This window comes from Thalia democratica, chromosome 2 (assembly GCF_965202585.1).
Source record: "Thalia democratica chromosome 2, ktThaDemo2.hap1.1, whole genome shotgun sequence".
Classification (NCBI taxonomy): domain Eukaryota; kingdom Metazoa; phylum Chordata; class Thaliacea; order Salpida; family Salpidae; genus Thalia; species Thalia democratica.
Window position 1 is genome coordinate 17,055,178 of NC_139166.1, and position 17,778 is coordinate 17,072,955.

The window sequence follows — 17,778 nt, forward strand, 5'->3', positions numbered from 1 at the left end:
TAAAGGGATCAGGCCTGGCATATTTAAAATGTATATTTTTTTTCTAAAGTCGAAAACTTTTTTTTTTTTAAACTTGTGTCATATTATTATTTCTATCATTATTTACAAGGTGTAGATCATTAAAAACAGGTGTAGATCGTTATGTACACTTTTTATAATCAATTTCTATTATTTTATTTGTATTTTCTTTTTAGTAGTTAAAAAAAATCTTTTTTTTATTTAATGCACAGCATATCACGTATTTAAAATTTTAGTGATTTTGTTAAACTAGTTAAAATAAAAACAAATATTAATACTTTCATTTTAAACAGTGTAAGTTTTTCTTTTAAAACCTTTAAATACCTTAATAATCTATCTAAAGTTTTTCGGGTTGCAACTTTTTGAAACAAAAAAAGTACAACAGTTACTTCAACCTAGTCACCGTGTTTCTAAAAGTTAAAAACATGTAAAATTGCCAGTTAAAAAAACTTTGCAATATTATATAAGTAATTTATCCAAGTACGTAAGCTTTTATTGTTTAAAAGGAAAAGTAAAGTCTAAACTTTAAAGAAAAACTTCTAGATTTACTATCTGTCTTTTTTCACATCTAAGGCTTAAGCATAATAAATGACTTTTAAATGATATTCAGAAACTTAAAAACAAACTATTATAATTTCTTTTTCTTTTTTGAAAATTTTAATTTAAATTTTGTTTTGTTTAGTTGACCAAATTTACATGCTCGAGGGCCACACATTTACACTTCGAGGGCCGCAGTTTGCTGACCCCTAAATTAAATGGATTAATTTGTAGTATAAATGGTAGCTTTCACTTGTAATACTCAGTTTTTATAAAAATTATATCGTGTGACGTATTTGTTTAAAAATTACTTAAAAGTTCTAAATTATTAAATTTTATACCTAGAAACAGTAAATTATAATTGATTGTCGTGTAATTGTGATTGAGATAATACAAGATTATTTTTTCTGGCACATCCTTTAGTTTTCTAAAAGTTTTAACATAGTCATATTTGTATAGTAAAACTTTAATTTATTTATCCTGACGTTGTTAAACTTTTATTAGCTCTTATAGTTATACTTATATCAAAAACAACAGTACCTTTAAAAGCTGCTTGCCGGCTGTAGCTATTCAAAATTATATTCAGTAATCAAAAAAACAAAATATTTTTGTCAAAAATTCCTTATAATAAGCAAAAATACCAAATAACAACTCAAAAAACCTCACAAAATAAGTTCAAATGTAGTACAGTTTTTATATTCTTTAGTCAATTTATAAGGGACAAAAATACAAGATTTTATAAGTGTTTTTTAAATAAAACTTGTTTAAGATTGGTACTTTAGAGTGGTGAGATTTGTTTAAATGATACCTGATTTAAAAAGAAATAAATAAACAAGGTGCTTGTTTCGATTCGGTTGGATTTTGACTTTGGTTGATTTTGTGTCGGTAGGATTTTGACTCGGGTTGATTTTAACTCGGATGAATTTTGATCGGGTGGATTTTGACTCGGGTGGATTTTGATCGGGTGGATTTTGACTCGGGTTGATTTTGATCGGGTGGATTTTAAACCGGGTGGATTTTGATCGGGTGGATTTTGAAACGGGTGGATTTAGAGTTGGGTTGATTTTGATCGGGTGGATTTTGAACCGGGTGGATTTTGATCTGGTGGATTTTGAACCGGGTGGATTTTGATCGGGTGGATTTTGAAACGGGTGGATTTAGAGTCGGGTTGATTTTGATCGGATGGATTTTGAACCGGGTGGATTTTAATCGGGTGGATTTTAACTCGGGTGGATTTTGATCGGGTGAATTTTGATCGGATGGATTTTGAACCGGGTTGATTTTGATCGGGTGGATTTTGACTCGGGTTGATTTTGATCGGGTAGATTTTGACTCGGGTGGATTTCGATCGGGTGGATTTTGACCCGGGTTGATTTTAATCGGGTGGATTTTGAACCGGGTTGATTTTGATCGGGTGGATTTTGAATGCGGGTGGATTTTGATCGGGTGGATTTTGAACGCGGGTGGATTTTGATATTATTTTTGATATTATTTTGAATTATGTGCAATGAGGTGTTCTTATCACTGTTTTATTGTATATTAAAGAGATTGATATGTTTTTCGTAAATGAAACAGATACTTTCGTTTTATTGAATATAATCATTTTTAAAGATATAAAGTTTACTGTTAGTAGTAAAAACAATTTTTATTTAATAAGTTTACATTTGTGCAAGTATAAGTAATTGTAATGAAATTTATACTTTTTTTTAATTGTTTAATTTTGTAATGTATAAGTAATTTTTACAACAGTTACTTTGAACTTATTTCACTTATTGACTTTTTTTTCAACTTTTTTACTTATAAAAAGATCTATTTATAGCTTATTACAAAAGTTTTAATTTAGGTTTTTTTTTTGAGAAAACAATTGCGAACCCCCTGACCAAAATACTTCGCTACGCCACTGGTTGGCAAGATTATAAATGCAATACAGTCTCATTTACCAAGTGGCCCGTTAATCTGTAGTTGTGATTTTTCAGAGTGAGGGAAGTCCTGGATTCAAATCCCAGGCTGGTTATACTTTTTGATAGTATAAATTGTATTGGTTAGTAGTGTAAACTTCTACTTATTTTTACTACTGCGTATTACTTCTTACTTTAGTAAGAACATTAAATAGTTATCAGCTTAAGTCTTATTTTACTTATCTATATTTTTAAAACTAATTTTATAACACGTTATTAATAAAAGTCTTATAACAGAAATTTCTCAACTAAATTTAAATAACAGTGCAACTAAAGTCTTTTATCATCTGTGAATGTTGTAAATCAATTCAATTTCTCAAAACAGTTTTCGAAAATAAAAACAATATTAAACAATAATGATAAGCTCTTAGTTATTTATATTTCAAGTATTATTTGATTAGAGTGAAACCCTTTTGTAAAACCATAACAATTTGAACAGTTTTATTTTAAATTTTATACAAATTACGAAATGCAAGAATGTAGAAGCAAAAAATAACTATAAATTTTTAGGTTAAAACTGTAATTAAACCTTACTAAACTAGTACAGCTAAAACTGTTTAGTAGTAAAGAAAATGGAAACTTAAAGTTGAATATACATCGTTGATTACATAAAAATAAACTTAACTTCACGTTAACATTAAACTTCAGTAACTATATTTTTTTTAATTTATATTTAGTAAATATTAAGATATTTGAAATTCTAAAGTGATTACAACGTTTACAAAATGTATAAAGTAAAATGTTTTTGAGCAAAAGAATTTTTTTGTTAGTTTAGAATATGTACAAATTAAGCAACAGTTATAAATACAAAACAAGCTCATGTAGTAATATTTAAAACTAAAAGTTGCTTTGTAATTTATGTAATGAAAGGTTTTTATTTTTTCATTGTTTTAACAATTATTTAAACTTTAGTTTAAGCAAGTCACTAAATATAATTTAATGGTACGATACTAAATAAATTAACGTAGTAAAAATATAAGTAAATAAAAGACAACGCTTTATGGTTTAATCCGGCAAGTTATAGGTTTTTGTATTACAATACAAGAAAATAGCAAAAATTTTAAGTTTTTATGGTCTAATTTAAACAACAAACTAGTAAAAATTTGACAGTGTCGTACTAATTAGATAAATAAAGCTTAATAAATGTTTTAAAAACAAAAATTCCAAACAGTATTACGACTCAGTGTTTTTATATAAAAGTCATAATATCATTTATTTCTTAAATTAGTTAATTATAATTTATAAATGACATATAAGAATGCTATAATCTATCTTTAATAAAAATAGATTGCTCTTAAAATTATCTGTACATTTTTTCATGTTGAAATTTTTAAATACCGAATATCTTTTGTAACAGTTTTTTATTAGACTTTCATGAGTCGTAACTTATTTATAAAACCAATTTTATTTAAATAAAAATATGTATAGTGAGAGAACCAAGATAAATATAAAATTAAATACCTAAAGCTACATGAAACACTTAGTGATTACGTAAAATGCTTTAGAATTGCTGTTATGACAAGTTTATTAAACTTAAATATTTATTAAAACAACTCAAATACACTTGCTAACGAAATAATTTCGCAGAAAAACAACAATTTGCTCACTACTTTTTTTATTCAACTGACGCACGTTTCTCCGTGTTAATGAAGTTAAAAAGTCTTTACGGATTTATCTAAAGCTTCCAAGTAACAGTTTTCAAAGTTACTTGGAAAACTTTGATAAACCCGCAGAACTGTCTTAATTTTTTTTAAACAGAGAAACGTCCGTCAGTTTAATAACGAAAAGTAGTGTAAAATTAAGTACAACACAAAGTTTATAAAAAAAAACTTATGTTAATCTACTAAATTGTTTTCTTAAGTAAAGTTGTACTTTTCAAATTAGTATTCTCGTTTATAAACATTGACTTCTACGAACCTAAAAATAAAAAAAATTTTCACAATTTTTAGACTACTTATTTTTAAACATAAGGTATCTTTGATATTAGTAGATTTTTTTCTTTTTCTCTGCAAATAGTTTATCTGAAGCTATAAACAAGAAAATAAGTATGTGTAATAAAAAAAAACTTGCTTGTTCGATATTAATATTTGTTTTGTCATCGATGTAAAGAAATGCAATGTTTTATTTTAACTATGTTTTTCAGCTATAAAAGTTGACATACCTTTTGTATCAAAAATATTAGCTGTTCACTTATTAAATAAAACTAGAAGATCTAAAATTAGATAAAATTAAATTCACAATAATCAATAAATAAATCACTTAAAAAGTTCAAAACAAATAAAACCAGAACTAAAAAGATAGAAAATTTTACTAAACTTCCAGCTTACAAACAAAAATATACTTATTAATTACATGCAATATAAGCGAAACACTTAATAAAAAAGTTTGACAAAAATGAAACCTTTTTGTACAATGAAAGTAAAAATGTTTCAGCCCGGACTCGAACCGGGGACCTTTCGCGTGTGAGGCGAACGTGATGACCACTACACTACTTAAACACTTGCCATTAGCGTAATATTGCGCATATAAACTTGTTGTACCTTGAATTGACTCTCTTTGAAAGCTTCAAACGACGAAAAAATCGGCGAAAGTCTGCAGTGCAGAAGCCTGGACTATCGTGTGCCGTGAGACAAGCTCAAGTTTAACAAAAGAGTTGATCATCAGACTTCAGTCATTCCATCTGATCATCAGTTTTTGTTGATTGATACGAGCGATCCATATGTCTTGCCTAGTGGACAATGTATTGAACATTGTACAGCAAAAGACAATGCTGAAATTACTGATCAATGCCATCAAATGGTTGCTTCATGTGAAAGCATGATAAACCGTTTGTAGATAGAAGGCTATAGGTTTTTCGGTTGTGACTGACTGATGAGTCCTAATAAGGACGAATCCATTTTCAGTTTACCGAAAGCATATGGTCTGATGATTTTTGAAAGCTTATGAACATATTCAATAGTACAAAGTAAAAAATGCTGTACAATACAATTGTGTTGTTTAAGTTAAAAATTTGACTTTAATTATACTTAGCAAATTATTAGCCTAAATGAAACTTATATTGATATATAGAAGTAATTGCTACAAGATTAGTTTTAATTTAAATTAAATTAGCTGAAGGTCTACCCTTAGAAATAGTTAAAACTAGACTTATATGTTTTAACATTTGAATCTCACTTAGCTATAAATATACATTTTTTCGTTTTTAACAATATTGTTTCAAAAAATATAGAAGTTTTACTATTATGCTGACAACTAGGAAATAAAAAAAATGTTTAAATAATTTGAAAGGTTTTTAAATTTTCAATCATGTAGTATTTTTAAGAGTGCAAACTTTGTTAGAATAAACGTTCTCTGTTTAATTAATTTAGAATTTTGGTATTAGTGTAAAATATATACTTATGAGCTTTGACAAAATATTTCAACTTTTTACTAGCTAGCAAAACATAAATGTACAACTATGTGACAAAACAGAAATATTTAATTAATTGAAAGTTGTTGTAAACATCAAATAGTACTCAAACTAGTATTAATTTTAATCAAAAGAAGACTTAGTTTATAAAACTTGAAACTTTATTTATATTACAATCAGTAAAACTTTTTAGTTTAATTTTTAGGACAAGCTTACAAGCTTAAAGTGACTATTGAGTTTTAGTTATTTATTTATTGTCATACTTTGTTTAGTTGTAGTATAGTGATATGTTAATTTATTACTTATCCACGACTTAAATCAGTTTATAAATTTAAATAACAAATTTTCATTAGCTGGAAAATTTTATAATATATTTAGCAGTTTATTTCTACAGTTATTTTTATCATTTATAAACACCTCAATTTATTTTCTCAGTCATCATTTAATCAAAACATACTTAGATTTAAAAATATTAATTTTAATAAAATCATAAACTTAATATTCTTTGGTCACACGTATGGATACATACAAATAAAAACAAAAGCAATTACAAAGTAAAATGCACGACTTGAACTAAACATTTTTTACAAATAAACATCAAGTTTATAGCCATAAGCGTTAAACCACGTGAGAGTTTACCGCTTAAATTAGCAGATAAACTGTGTATAATTCTGCTAGCGAGCGAAAACGCGTTGAAAATTTGCAACGCATTATTATAGATCATTTTGTCGAGCTAACGGCAAAAAAATTAACGCTTGAACGCACATATGCTAGCATTTGACTGCAGTACAGAGCTAGCTGCATTTTCATTTGAGATTGTATACAGTAATTTCTCCATTTCAATACAAGCATCGATGGTGTAACGGTTAGCTTTGGTGCCTTCCAAGCACTAGTTACGGTTTCGACTTCCGGTGGACATGTATTCAACATAATATAATCTTAATTAGATAAAAAAGTAAGTAAGCATCAACGAAAAAAAAAGTGTTTTAAGTAGTGTTCGATAGTTTAGTTGTTAAACTCATTAAAAAATAAGTTATAAATCAATAAACCTAAAACATACACAAAAGAGTGATTGTTTTTATTTAAGTATTATAAACTGAATTAAAATTACTATATTTAAAAAGTGTATTTATTCAGTTTTGTAAAATCAAAAACTTCAAGATAATCTACAGAACTCTATTTGAATTCTAATTGAATTTAAATCTTCTTGTTATAATTCAAAAAAGCTACGTATAATGTAGTATATAATTTAAATACTCAGTTTATTTTGACTACTGGGTTTGCCGAGTGGTTAAGGCGTTGGACTTAAGTTCCAACGGACGATTGTCCGCGTGGGTTCGAACCCCACATCCAGTATTTTTTACGTGTAGTATTATTATTTTTCTTTTTATAACCGTCAGTTTTGAACTAAAAAAAGATTTGGCTTAAAAGCCTTATAAATATTATTTATTTACCTTAAGTGTTTACAATTTACTTTATAAGTTCATAGTTTTAGAAGCTTGTAGTTTTTATGTTTAGTTGAGAAAGTTTTTAAGTTTTTATCCTATTTTACGCATCATAACGTGTTTTATGCTATTAACTTACTATAAAGACGTTTCTAAAAGTAAAATAAAAAAGTTTAAGCTCGTTTTCTTTTGACTGTTACCTTAAGTTATAGTAGTGATTTTAATTAACATTTTAAAAACTAAAACACCATATTTAGAGGGTTGAATACGTATGAAAGTTTAAAAAAAAAACTTTTTGAATCATAGATAATTTTTATAGTATATTTAGTTTATAATGCATGGAATAACTTGAGTGATTTTACAAAAAACTAAGCGTAGTAATACATAATTAAACTAAATGTAGTTTAAACAATAGATAAGTTTTAAAAATAAATAGAGTATAAATAAAATATTTTTTGCTAATTGAATCTACGGTTTTCTACATTTGTTGATAAATAGTTTTATTACATCTTGCTCTAGTTATTTGTTATTTAACCTACATTGGGCCGACAGGCTACAAAGTTTTACTTATATGAACGCGATAGTTGGATACCACGTAACCGACTGCGTGGCCTAACGGATAAGGCGTCTGACTCCTAATCAGAAGATTACGGGTTCGTGTCCCGGCGTGGACTTCTTATTACAACTGCATTAGAGGTAATTCGTTGGCTTTGAAATAATCAATTTGTAAAATTCGACCGAATAAATTGTTTCCTAATATTTCTTTTTGAAAAATAACTTCAACTCAAAATTTAAATTTAGTAATGTTTCACCTGTTTGAACTAAATCAAACGAGATCATCACTTGAAAAAAACTGTAATTTTTTTTCAATATAAACATGTAAGAAGACATTAGGCTATACTTTATTCAAAACTTGCGTCTATGTGTAAGAAAACAAAAACAAAATAAAACTTATAGCTTAAAGTTATCAACTTCGGAAAATCAGTATATCGCTAGGTTAGTTTATGTTAAGGTTAGAAAAATGTAAGCTACTTAATAATAATATAATTTTAAAACATAAACAAAAAATATACTTACAATTAGCATGCTTATAAGATTCGTGAACAACAAGAAAAAACAACTCTTGTAACTAAAACACTAGGTTAATTACTGCTTTTAGTGTTTAAAATTCAATTATTGTATTGTGACGTAATTATAACTTAGGCATATAAAATCTTATAGCTCTATTTATTAGAAATTTTGAAATTAGTTACTTTTGTTGGTTTTAATATTTGCTTGTACAAGTTGAAATAGTGGGGAACAGGTCAAAATTACACGAAGAAAAAATTGCACGAGGGCACAAAACTGCACGAAGATAATTTCGCACCAAGGGTCAGTTTTGGACGTAGGGTCATTTTTGCACGAGAGTTAAATAAAGCAAAAGAAAACTATAAGATAAATTAACATAATACCAAAAAAAAAATTAATGCATAAAGTAATACTTATTTTATATGTATAAGTATATAATTTAAAATATATATTATATTATAAATTATAAATATAATATATTATAAATAATATATTTTGAAGTATATAAGTACTTATACATAAATGTATAAGTAATAAGAAAAATTAAAATAAAAAAACAACTAATAAAAGTTGTTAAAAAAATAAAAAAATAATAAAACAAAATAAATTAATCAAAATAAAATAATAATAAAAATAAATAAAAAAATCGTTTTAATACAAAAAAAAAATTCAACCTGTGCAAAAATTTTTTCTTGCAAAAGTGACCCTTCGTTCAAAAGTGTCTTTTTGCAAGTTTATTACGTGCAATTTTATCCTCTCGTGCAAAAGTGTCTTCGTGCAAAAATATCTTCGTGCAATTTTGTGCCCTCGTGCAATTTTGTACGCTCGTGCAAACTTTAACGCTACACTAAATAGAAAATAGTGATGTATTTATCAAATTTTCTTAAGGTTAGAAATAAAGCATTTTAAAATGAAAACATGAACGTATTAACTCGTTTCCTTTATTTAAAGAAGTTCTCCCGTCAGCATTCGCTATATTCATCTTCTCATCATTACTCATGCAACAATACGACAACTTGCAATTATAAATAAAAACTAACTTTAAAGGTGATTGAATTAAAAATATTAACGCGTTCTTACTCGCAGTATGTCTGTGATGTTGGTATACTATCAAATCCACCCGCGTTCAAAATCCACCCGATCAAAATCCACCCGCATTCAAAATCCACCCGATCAAAATCCACCCGGTTCAAAATCCATCCGATCAAAATCCACCCGGGTCAAAATCCACCAGATCAAAATCCACCCGAGTCAAAATCTACCCGATCAAAATCAACCCGATCAAAATCCACCCGATCAAAATCAACCCGGTTCAAAATCCATCCGATCAAAATCCACCCGATCAAAATCAACCCGACTCTAAATCCACCCGTTTCAAAATCCACCCGATCAAAATCCACCCGGTTCAAAATCCACCCGATCAAAATCAACCCAACTCTAAATCCACCCGTTTCAAAATCCACCCGATCAAAATCCACCCGGTTTAAAATCCACCCGATCAAAATCAACCCGAGTCAAAATCCACCCGATCAAAATCCACCCGAGTCAAAATCCACCCGATCAAAATTCATCCGAGTTAAAATCAACCCGAGTCAAAATCCTACCGACACAAAATCAACCAAAGTCAAAATCCAACCGAATCGAAACAAGCACCTTGTTTATTTATTTCTTTTTAAATCAAGTATCATTTAAACAAATCTCACCACTCTAAAGTACCAATCTTAAACAAGTTTTATTTAAAAAACACTTATAAAATCTTGTATTTTTGTCCCTTATAAATTGACTTAAGAATATAAAAACTGTACTACAGATTGAACTTATTTTGTGAGGTTTTTTGAGTTGTTATTTGGTATTTTTGCTTATTATAAGGAATTTTTGACAAAAATATTTTTGTTTTTTTGATTACTGAATATAATTTTGAATAGCTACAGCCGGCAAGCAGCTTTTAAAGGTACTGTTGTTTTTGATATAAGTATAACTATAAGAGCTAATAAAAGTTTAACAACGTCAGGATAAACAAATTAAAGTTTTACTATACAAATATGACTATGTTAAAACTTTTAGAAAACTAAAGGATGTGCCAGAAAAAATAATCTTGTATTATCTCAATCACAATTACACGACAATCAATTATAATTTACTGTTTCTAGGTATAAAATTTAATAATTTAGAACTTTTAAGTAATTTTTAAACAAATACGTCACACGATATAATTTTTATAAAAACTGAGTATTACAAGTGAAAGCTACCATTTATACTACAAATTAATCCATTTAATTTAGGGGTCAGCAAACTGCGGCCCTCGAGCATGTAAATTTGTTCAACTAAACAAAACAAAATTTAAATTGAAATTTTCAAAAAAGAAAAAGAAATTATAATAGTTTGTTTTTAAGTTTCTGAATATCATTTAAAAATCATTTATTATGCTTAAGTCTTAGATGTGAAAAAAGACAGATAGTAAATCTAGAAGTTTTTCTTTAAAGTTTAGACTTTACTTTTCCTTTTAAACAACAAAAGCTTACGTACTTGGATAAATTACTTATATAATATTGCAAAGTTTTTTTAATTGGCAATTTTACATGTTTTTAACTTTTAAAAACACGGTGACTGGGTTGAAGTAACTGTTGTACTTTTTTTGTTTCAAAAAGTTGCAACCCGAAAAACTTTAGATAGATTATTAAGGTATTTAAAGGTTTTAAAAGAAAAACTTACACTGTTTAAAATGAAAGTATTAATATTTGTTTATATTTTAACTAGTTTAACAAAATCACTAAAATTTTAAATACGTGATATGCTGTGCATTAAATAAAAAAAGATTTTTTTTAACTACTAAAAAGAAAATACAAATAAAATAATAGAAATTGATTATAAAAAGTGTACATAATGATCTACACCTGTTTTTAATGATCTACACCTTGTAAATAATAATAGAAATAATAATATGACACAAGTTTAAAAAAAAAAAAGTTTTCGACTTTAGAAAAAAATATACATTTTAAATATGCCAGGCCTGATCCCTTTAAGTAGATAAACGTGACTAAAACAGATTAAAAACAAAAATTGAATAAAACAACGGCTCGCGGAAAAACTTGAAACATGAAATTTGGCCCGAGATAAACAATTGTCTGCCGACTCTGATTAAATCCAACTGCATCTTCGTTACTTTTAATTACAAAAAAAGTAAAAGGCAAACGTTTAAAATTCATTTAGTTTGTGTTTTTTTTAATATAATTTTTTTATGTGAAAGGTCTTAACAAGATATTTATCTATAAAAGTTCTCTTTGTTAAGAAAAGGTCACTAATTTACTTTAGATAGTTACCTTTACTGTATTGCCATTTAAAGATTTTTCAATATTAACTTTAAATTAAATATTTATTAATTTTCGGTTTTATTTGTTAGACAAAATTTTCACGCTTTTAAAGTTAATTTGTCTACTAAAAAATTTGTTATAACAATAGTTGTCTTTACCGTTTAAATTCGTTATAACCAATATAAAATTTTGTTTAATTTTAATATTGTTTCATTTTTAATTAAATTACTTAAAATTTCTCAAGTTTTAACAAATGGATTTTTTTTATATGAAGATTATATTTAAAAAAAAAAAGGTAAATAATAACATTTCCGTTTCTATGAATTAAAAAATATCAATTAACAATATAATATTGAACAGTAAATAATAATTTATCTTACTTAATTACAATTTCTATGCAACTTTATATTTATAAAAAAAACACAAAACGTTTACAACTAATTAATTAAAAACATGCAGTTATAGCTTTTAACTTAAATTGTCGGAAATTAATTCAAGAAAATTTATCGCATGTAAATTAAAAGTTTTAGATTAGAAAATTTTAAATTTAAAATTTAAACGTTAACCAAAAGAGATTAAATTTTATAAAACCACTCAATTAATCACTTTCAAAACTGGCCTTAACCTATTAATAAAATTAATAATACGATTGTTTAAGTTGATACAGTCTGGTACAAAAATTCATAAAAATAACTTATACTTGAATTTAAACTCTCTTGTCTGAAATACATACTTTTTTTAATGAACTTATGTAAAAATAGAACATTTTAATAATAAATTAAAAATGTTATAAGTTTTTTTTTCGTAATATTTGTTATAAATATAGTGTCATTTCTAAAAAACTCAACTTATTTGTTTACTACTACAATTCTAAAGTATATAATTTCCCTAGCTCAAGTCTAACTACTAATTTTTTTAGTTGCAATTTACAAGCTATTTGAGCAAACTCAATGAATTGTAGAGTCGATATTTGTTTTATGTAAAGGACTTTAGAATTCATAGAAAAATGTTTAGCTTTTTAATTTGTACTATTAGTTAAAAACTAGCAAATTAAGTTGTTATCTAATTAAAAATAACTTATAACTTTAGTTACTTTAGACGAAACAATTTTTAGTTTTTTCAAAAATAGATGGTTTATAAAAAAAACATTTAATAAAATAAAATTCAATTAACTTAAACACTTTGAAAAAACGATAATAGCAGCTAAAATTATTGTATAAATTAAAAAAAATAACTAAAAAATATTTGTAACAAAAATTAGATAGAAAACAATAAAATTGTTTTAAAACAGTTATTGATTTCTTACATATTCCTCATTTATATTTTTAGTAAATTAGTTTTCGTATTTTTATATTAAAATTTATGTTCTGTTTTTAAAAATTACTAATAAAAGAAACGTCAATAAATTGTTTACTAAACGACAAATAAAAGCGCTCAAAATATTTGGTCCTAAGTCCTCTTGCACGAACATACCTTAAAGTTATCGAGTCGCACACCAAAAATATCTTTTAACGTCTTTTCCACGTCGAAAACAATAATGTTTAAAATATAATTAATAGGTGATAGTTTTTCCAAATTTAACAAAGGATTTTTATTTTATTATCACGTAGCAATTTTATATTATTCTTTATCTATATTTTATTTTTTATAAACACTGTTAGTTGAAATTTTTTATATAATAAAATATTGTAAGTAATACTATTTTGAAATTTAAGTAAAGCACAAAACACAAAACTTTTTACATCAAAAAAAAAAAGCTCAAAAATTTTAGATTAATATTTTAATTTTCTTTTTGTAACATTTAATTAACATTTTCCATCAATTTACATTATTTGGTATTTGATTTTTGTAATTTTCTTTAGCTTAATAAATGTTATTAAAGATTCTTCTAATTTATAAACTTCTATAGTTTTGATATTTTAATTTACTATGAGTTATCCTTAGTAAATATTTTTATTTAATTATGATTGACTTTGGGAAATTAAATTAGAAGGAAGTTTAAATGGATTGAAACTGAGCGTAATTCTTTTTTTATTTTTTTTTTAACTTCTTTTTTTAAAAGTAACACCAACACTACTAACATTAATAAATTATAAACATTTTAAATACTTGTAAAGCTACTATGAATTTTTTTTTAATGCTGTTTAATTATATTGTTTAACTTATTTTTTTAATTATTTTATTAAATAAATTAAAATTTCTTTCTTTATAAATACTTACTCTTTTTTATACCATAGTTGTTTAAACATATAACTTTATTCAATATTACAAAATTTTATTAGAAATTAATTCTTATTTCGAAAAAAAATGAACTCGGGTTGATTTTGATCGGGTGGATTTTGAACCGGGTGGATTTTGAACCGGGTGGAATTTGATCGGGTGGATTTTGACTCGGGTTGATTTTGATCGGGTTGATTTTAATCGGGTGGATTTTGAACCGGGTTGATTTTGATCGGGTGGATTTTGAACCGGGTTGATTTTGAACGGATGGATTTTGACTCGGGTGGATTTAGACTCGGATGGATTTTGATCGGGTGGATTTTGACCCGGGTGGATTTTGATCGGGTGGATTTTGACTCGGGTGGATTTTGATCGGGTGGATTTTGATCGGGTGGATTTTGATCGCGGGTGGATTTTGATTGCGGGTGGATTTTGAACGTGTCCCGTGATGTTCCTATTAAAAATAATTGTTTGAAGCATAGTTTATCAGAACTTAGTCTTGAAACATATTTTTGAATTTTTGATTTGTTTGAACTCAGTATAAGCCAAGTTTATCAGCACTGAAAGCTTAATTAAATATTTCAAAGTTTAAACACTTTATCAACTGTGAAATTATTTAAAAAAAAAACATGAAAAAACATTTTTTAATCCTTTTAACAAAACAGAACATAAAATTAAGAAAAAAAAGTTTGTTCTCACGTAATGAAAACAAATAAGATAAATTATTACAACGAAATTGAGCGAAATATAGTAAAAAACATTAATACCTGACTAATAAATGCTAGTTGTAATGAAATACTTTGAATTTTGTACTTTATTTATGATCATTAAAGTATTATACTCGACTAAGGTTTATGTTTAAAGTTTTTTGAATAAAATATATTGACAGCCAGTGGTAAACCAAAACTTAAAGAACAATTTTTAAAATGAATATCAATTATTTCTATAAAATTTTAATAAATTTTATTCTGTTGTTTTTGTAAAAACGTAGTACTGTAGTCAGTAAGTATATAAAATGTTACTGATTTTAATTGTTTTAAATAACCACAAAACACACGTATATTAAGAAAAAGTTGAAGAAATTACGTTCTATAGTTGCAAAGTTTGAAAAGTGTTTATTACGTTTCTTTCTTTAAGTATTTGTTGATATTAAATCATTGTTAATAAAATACATACCGATATAATCCATGAAATTAATTTCATGTGCTCGAGTTGTAACTTACTTTCACAAGCGTCGATGGTGTAACGGTTATCATCAGTGCTTTCTAGTCACTACATAACAACTTCCGGTTGATTCACCATTTACCAATAAAACTTTGGAAAAATACAAAAACTATTTTCTATTCTCTAAAATCTTAGAACATTTAAACTACAACAGCTGTATAGTGATAGAGGACCTGAAGGCTCATCATATAAACTAAGTATTACCATAAAAAGCTAACCTTGCTAATACATTCTAAATAGGACCTCTATGTGATATTTACCTAAGTACTGTTCAATAAGTTTTACAATTTATTACACATTACAATATAAACAAAGTAAACACACACTATAAAGAATACATAACATAACGGTCGATTAAATAATACTCAGCTTAAATAAGAGTTAACAGGTGGCTTTGGCTGGCTCACCATTCTACCAAAAGCAACGTTTATTCAAAGTTATCATATTTAAGCATTGAGAAATTATTCTTTTTTTTTGCAATCTCTTCTCTTATACAATTAAGAAAGCAGTGAAGCATGCATTACTGCTACACTCCCTTAACCTGTTTTTTTTTTAAGTTAAAATTTGTTTCTTAGATTTTAAAATTAAAACATAATTTATGAAATTTAGTTCATATTAGGTTCTTTCCCCCTCCTAAAAAAACTAAAAAAATCATTTCATCAGTTAAGTTATTTTTATATTGCTATTTAAAACAATAAAAACTTTATAGAAAGTATCAAAAGACTTGAAAAAATACTTATATACATAACATAAGTGCACATGCAAAGTTATAAGTGAATTATATTTTAAAACTTTTTACAACAACTAAAAAACTTAATATGTTTGTGTTAGTTCAAAATTTTATAAAGTCAGTCTACTGAAGTCCACTTCTTTTCCCATCATCTTGTCGAAAAACTAACGTCTAATGTCCATACAACTTTTGTGTTTGTTACAAATAGGAAGGTAGTTGTCGCCGACTGAATGAGTCCGAACATCCGCTAAGTCAGACGATGACCTTTAGTAAAAGTTTAAGTTGGTGACAAATCGATTCATCTAATTACATCGAACTTGATGATCTTCAACAAACTTACGGCTGTGACGTCATAATAGGCTGACATGAACTAGATTGTTCGTTGTAGTTGTCCATTGATATTTTAAGATGTATTTAATTTTATATTTTTAAAATAAATGTTATATTTAGTCACTCAAGATTAAAAGACATTTTAAATGCTTTAACTTTTAAAAGTTTTCAATAATCAAAACAAGTGTTTTACTAATAATATTAAGAAAGAAACTTTGTTTTCGTAAAGTAACTTTTAATAAGTGTAATGTTTTGGAAACAATTAAATTGTAATAATATTATCACAAAACTATTAAGTTTTTAAATAAACCCCAAATGAAAGAAATAATTTAAATTCGTAAACAAATAGAGGAAGGAGATGTTTTGAAATATGTTTAAAATAATCAATTACTCCTTTTCGCTACACAATTTCAAAACAAATGGCTTGAAAAAGCTTTAAGGAAATAACAATCACATTTCGTAAATAAATAACAATTTTGTTTTTAAAACAATTGTTAAAATTAACTATGAGAGTTACTCCTATAAACATTTTTAAAGTATTTATCAAATATCTGCATCGATAAAAATTATTTTAATTTCTAAGATAATATTTTAAAATCATCTTAAAATAGCCAAAACGAAATTAAGTGTTACTTTTAAGTGAATGAAAATAACGTCATAAGAAATGTGCAAAACTTAACTCCCTTTACACAAGTACATTTCAGTGAAAAATCAGCTGTAAATGCTTATTTGCTAAAACATACATTTGTTTAAAGACTACTTAAGAAGCTTTTTTTTAACAAAATAAACTTTTTATTTCAATCTTCACAATAACACACTGACGTTTAGTAGCTAGTTTTAAAAAATTTAACAATTACGAGTTATTTTAATGTAAAAACAAATTTAACAGTTTTTCAACAAATATTTTTCTACTTTCCTTATTAAAATGCTTTTTTTTAGAAGCAATAAAATGTGCTTAAATGATTTGCTAATACATTAGCTGCTTCCTTAGACTATTCATTTATTCTTAACCTCTAGTATAGAGTATTTGCTAAAATTTTAAGAAATATCACTTTCTTTTTGACTAAACTTAGTTTTTTAAATCGAAATTTTGCGGTATCATTACACATAGCAACTTATTCGCAACATAAATTCAAAGAATTACTTGCTCATAACTTATAAGAAAGTTTTTTGCTGTCTGCAGTTGTTTAAAATAATCTTTTTCATAAGATAGATTTTAATTTTCTTACACAAAGGTAAATATAAGAATGGCTACAGATTCAGTATATCCACGATATAAACATTTGTAGCTTACTTTGAGCAAAATGCGAAACATTAGTTAGAAGCTTTTTGTAGATGTTGAGAGTAAAAGTCAACAAGAATCCTATTAATCGGGCTCATTTTTTGCTGCTAAATGTTTTCGTGGTTTAAAAAGTTCCTCCCTATACTTTTATAAAAAAACAATTGCAATGTGCACTTTTTCGTGTGTTGGCGTCTTAGATAAACTGCATTTTTTGTTTAAAATTGTGCACTTTGGCACTTGAAAAAA

The 17,778-nt window shown here is 26.2% G+C and overlaps 2 non-coding genes across 2 annotated transcripts; one reads left to right on the plus strand and one right to left on the minus strand.

The window, feature by feature from the left end:
* Window positions 1-4,938: 4,938 nt before the first annotated feature.
* On the minus strand, window positions 4,939-5,011 carry Trnav-cac (transfer RNA valine (anticodon CAC)). Its single transcript has one exon. It is a non-coding gene; the product is annotated as a tRNA-Val (tRNA).
* Window positions 5,012-7,195: 2,184 nt separating this feature from the next.
* Window positions 7,196-7,278, plus strand: Trnal-uaa (transfer RNA leucine (anticodon UAA)). Its single transcript has one exon. It is a non-coding gene; the product is annotated as a tRNA-Leu (tRNA).
* The last annotated feature ends 10,500 nt before the right edge of the window (window positions 7,279-17,778 follow it).